The 5,065-nt window shown below is 40.9% G+C and overlaps 1 long non-coding RNA gene across 1 annotated transcript in view; it reads right to left on the bottom strand.

Annotated features, from left to right (window-relative positions):
- The window catches only part of LOC122548146, a 14,172-nt gene extending 11,314 nt beyond the window's left edge, over positions 1-2,858 (bottom strand). Inside the window, exon 1 of the long non-coding RNA XR_006311180.1 lies at positions 2,664-2,858. This is a non-coding gene — a long non-coding RNA (uncharacterized LOC122548146). The remainder of the gene's footprint in view (positions 1-2,663) is intronic.
- Between the last annotated feature and the right edge of the window lie 2,207 nt (positions 2,859-5,065).

Raw genomic sequence — 5,065 nt, 5'->3', positions numbered from 1 at the left:
TTAAATGTTCTGACCTCCCCACTAGTGAGAGGGGGGCACTCACAAACCCAATCTCTTTGTCCCCTATGGGTACCTCCCGAAGGGGATAAGTCGTTACGTTCTTCCCCTTTGTTTTTTTTAAAGAAATATTGCAATATTTCTAGCTCCCCATAACTTCAAACACCAATTCATCAATTACTGCTTGACTAACCTTCAAAGCCTGTTCCTAACTTATAAATATATTTATATATATTTACGTTCATTTCTTCAGTATTTAATAGTTAAAATGCAAAATGCATACAGTTCCCAATTTTGCAATTCACTGTGATTACCCAGTTTTAGTCCTTTAATTTAGATCCAAAATTAGTTTTCTTAAATAGTCCTGACCGATCATTGCTCAATTACAATACTATAGGTCGTAAAATAATCAGAACTTGCCTTAAAAGAATTTGTCTACTCAAGTTTTTTAAAACTTGATAACTTCAAACACCAATTCATCAATTCATGCTTGAGTAACCTTCAACGCCTGTTCCTAACTTATAAATATATTTATATATATTTACGTTCATTTCTTCAGTATTTAATAGTTAAAATGCAAAATGCATTTTGCAATTCACTGTAATTACCCAGTTTTAGTCCTTTAATTTAGATCCAAAATTAGTTTTCTTAAATAGTCCTGACCGATCATTGCTCAATTACAATACTATAGGTCGTAATATAATCAGAACTTGCCTTAAAAGAATTTGTCTACTCAAGTTTTTTAAAACTTGATAACTTCAAACACCAATTCATCAATTCATGCTTGACTAACCTTTAAAGACTGTTCCTAACTTATAAATATATTTATATATATTTACGTTCATTTCTTCAGTATTTAATAGTTAAAATGCAAAATGCATACAGTTCCCAATTTTGCAATTCACTGTAATTACCCAGTTTTAGTCCTTTAATTTAGATCCGAAATTAGTTTTCTTAAATAGTCCTGACCAATCATTGCTCAATTACAATACTATAGGTGGTAAAATAATCAGAGCTTGCCTTAAAATAATTTGTCTACTCAAGTTTTTTTTAAAAAAAAACTTCTAATGCATGAACAATGGCTGAATCCAAGGTCACAGATATTAACCATAGAATTTTGCTTTTACTAATTCTATGCTTCAACTAATGTTGAACTGAAACTTCAACTGTCCTCCATAAATCGCCGTTACGTAAAGATAAAAGAGATTAGTTAGAAACTGATAGTAAGGCAGTCATGATCTGTAAAAAGAACAGGAGTTATCATTCCTTTTTTTCTTCATAATCTCAATAGAATCCCTAACCTAAAAGAAATCATGTTAAGTTTCCATAACAAAAATCAGATTCAAAACAGTCCTGGAACTCAAGCTCCAGGGAATAAAACACAAACATTCAACCACCAACAAACAAATGTTCACTCAAACCAAATCACAAAGGGTTAAACTTCCTACCAGCTGTACAGCTCTTTACATTCTCTCTCTCTCTCACACATTGACATATAAACTCAGATATTCACAAACCCAGTCTTCGTCCGATCTCTACTTTGGCCAGAAGACAGCGGGACGAAGAATGGAGTCCTTAGTCCATACAAAGCTACAATATATAATCATCTTTCTCCCTTGTACAAGTATTATTTTGCCAATTTCCACAACATCCTGCCCAAAGGACTTTCCGGAGGAATGTTGTAAGGGACCCCGACTCCATTTCCATTGCCGTTTCCTCACTTTGTTTCCCCGGAGGCTTTTTCCTTACCCACAGCGCAATCATATTGAGTTCCTTCGTTAGTCCCTTATTAACTACTAAAACTCAATCCCGGCCACCAAGGCAATACTTAAAAGTCAATTTTCTTACCTTGGTCTGTGCACAGAGTTACCTGGCTCCTTTTGTCACCGTATCTTCTATCGAGCTCCTATCACTGTCTGATTCAGATGTCTCTCTTATAGGATTCAATTCAGTCACCCAAGGGAGCAGACCAAACCGGGATACGAGACTGCTCCTCAATGGGGAAAGGGACGCGTCCAAGGCCAGCCACTCCCCCCGGTGATGGAAGAAAATCCCGGACACGAGCCCCCAATTGTGAGAAACAAAAGCTCACTCACTTTAATAATTTCAGTCCGAGAACAAATATCTGAATCAGTCGTTTATTTGTACACTTGCAAGTGGGTGCCCTGTCCAATTGCCAGGTACGGCAATTAGAAATGCGCAGTATTTCCCAACGAACTCTTGCAAATTATACAGTTTCTTTTCCCATATGTTTTCATAATTCCATTGTTTGTTCCCTGCTTCGCTGACGTCACTCATTTCCTTAAGACTGATCCCACAACTTCTGTTTATCCTGTCTTGTCCGTGACAAACTCTTATCTCTGACTCCCATAGGGGTGTTTGACGTCAGTCTACCGTAGGTTATTGATTAGGCATATCTTTTCTTCTATCAGCATCTATTTCTATCCAGAGGCCACTTTGACCTCTTTAATTAGGGTTCGTTCCTGTGTCTCCGTGTAAGCGGGGAAACAGATGTTTTTCCTTTTTGCCCACACATCCACCATTGTTCTGTAATCACGTCTCATGCTAACATACCATTTTCTTTTTGCTGAATATGTATTTTATCATTCCTGTTCTGTATCAGAATTTATAGTTGCAGAAATAACATTAATTCATTTATATCCCACATTCACTGTCCTCATATTTCCATACTTTCTCCCCAGCATGACTGTGATTATGTCTTGACAGTTCAGATGATTTCATCCACACACAGGACAGGTGCACAGTTTCTCCCCACTTGGTGTTTTCTCCTTACAAGTTCAGAGTTGACCAATATTCCAATCATAAAATAACAATCAATCTTTCCAATTGTAATATGATACCTGGTTCTGTTTCCTGACCACAGATTGTCCCCTTCACAAATTCTGTGAAGCTAATTAAAGAGAAGGAAAGTGAGTAAGAAGACCACAATCTGACTGAATGGTCATCCCTGAGACCAAGCTGCAGGATGAAGTTCTAGGACATTCCTGAAGAGGGTGCACGATGTCTACGCCCCCTCCCCCCCTCCAAAGGACACCAATGTGCAGGCGCTGGATTGAGCCTGTTGGAGCATGCGCAAATTGACTGAAGGCCCCTTTTTCAGTCTCCAGATAATGGCGGGGAGAGGGTGGTCCCGTAGGAATAATACAGCCAGCGGTGGGAGAGGTGGTGCGATCCGTCCTGGTAATATCCAGTAAAGGTCCCGCGAAGCGAATAAGAATTAGCGGGTCCCGCGGTTTCAGCCCTGAGTTTAATTCCCGGGAGCTCGGCCGTGGCCGCCATTTTGTTTGGGACGAGGCGCATGCGCATTTTTCCTTCACCAGCACTGGAATGATTTGAATTTCTCTCCTGTCCTGACAGTGGTCACTTTTATAAACTTCTTTTACAGGGGATCAGGAGACAGCCAGAGAAAGGCAACTCAAACCAAACCAAAATCAGCCAAAATCTGATACAACACAATGAATCAGGAACTAAATGCTCTCGGTGTTTGAACGTGGAAGCAGGAGTGTTACAACCAGATGCACAGCCTCGGAAAAGCTTTGCACCATTCGCAGCAAACAGGACCTGGACAGCGTAAAGTTACAGAGATCTACAGCACAGAAAAAGGTCCTTCAGCCCTTCTGCAATTTAAACCAAAAGCAGAAAAACTCACCTTGCCTCGTAACATGTTAAAGGGACAGAGGACTCCCAAATTCCACTATTCTTTTTAAAAATATCAATTTTATTCTTTAACCCTAAAAGTGAACATTAAACATTTTAAAAAGTGAATATTTTAACTGGGCAAAAGAAATTATGACGCGATCAGTCAGGAGTTGGGACGTATAGACTGGGAGCAATTGTGCCATAGAAAGGGCACAGCAGACATGTGGGGCAGTTGTTGCGAGTGATGCACAAATATGTTCCTCTGAGACAGGTAAGAAGGGGTAACAAGAACACAGGAGCTTCTCCTCAAAAGGAAGCAGGGAGGTTACGTAAGGTGGAGGAGGCAAGGATCTAACACAGCTTTAGAGGATTGCAGGCTTGCTACACAGGAGCTCAGTAAGGGACTGAGGAGAGCCAGGAGGGGGCACGAAAAAGGCTTGACAGGAAGGATTAGGGAAAATCCAAAGGCATTTTACACAGACGTGAGGAATAGAGAATGATCAGAGTGAAGGTAGGGTCAATCAGGGATAGCGTAGGGAACTTGTGTGTGGAGTCTGAGCAGATAGGGAAAGCCCTAGATGAGTTTTTTTTGCTTTGGTTTTCACTAAGGAAAGGGACCTTGTTGTGAATAAGAACTTTGAGGAGCTGGGATACAGGCTGGAACAGATCAAGATTGATGAGGTTGATGTGCTGGAAATTTTGGCAAACATTAAGATTGATAAGTCCCCATGACCAGACCAGATTTATCCTAGGCCACTCGAAGAAGCAAGAAAGGAGGTTGCTAAGCCGCTGGTGAAGGTCTTTGCATCCATACTCTCTCCAGGGGAGTCATATCGGAGGATTGCTAGGAGGCGAATGTTGTTCCTCTTTTCAAGAAGGGTAATAGGGGAATCCCTGGCAATTACAGACCAGCCAGTCTTCCATCTGTGATCAGCAAGGTTTTGGAAAGAATTTATGACTATTTGGAAAAGCATAGCGTGATTAAAGGCAGTCAGCATGGCTTTGTGAGGGGCAGGTCATCCCTCATAAATCTTATTGAGTTCTTTGAGGAAGTGACAGGACAGATCATTGAAGGTCAAGCTAGCGGATGTGATGTATGAGGACTTCAGCATGGCATTTGATAAGGTTCCCCACGGTAGGCTCATCCATAAACTCAGGAGGTATGGGTTTTGGGAGATTCGGCTATTTGGATTCAGAATTGGCTAGCTGACAGAAGGCAGAGAGTGGTTGTAGATGGCAAGTTCTGCCTGGAGGTCAGTCTTGAGTGGGGTCCCACAGGGCTCTGCTCTTGGGTCTCTGCTCTTTGTAGTTTTTATAAATGACTTGGATGAGGAGATTGAGGGGTGGGTTAGTAAATTTGCAGATGGCACATAGGTTAGAGGTGCTGTTGATAGTATCGAGGGCTATT

This window comes from Chiloscyllium plagiosum, unplaced genomic scaffold, assembly GCF_004010195.1.
Source record: "Chiloscyllium plagiosum isolate BGI_BamShark_2017 unplaced genomic scaffold, ASM401019v2 scaf_11184, whole genome shotgun sequence".
NCBI lineage: Eukaryota > Metazoa > Chordata > Chondrichthyes > Orectolobiformes > Hemiscylliidae > Chiloscyllium > Chiloscyllium plagiosum.
The sequence above is the reverse complement of the archived record's forward strand: the minus strand, read 5'-3'. Positions and strand labels throughout refer to the sequence as shown.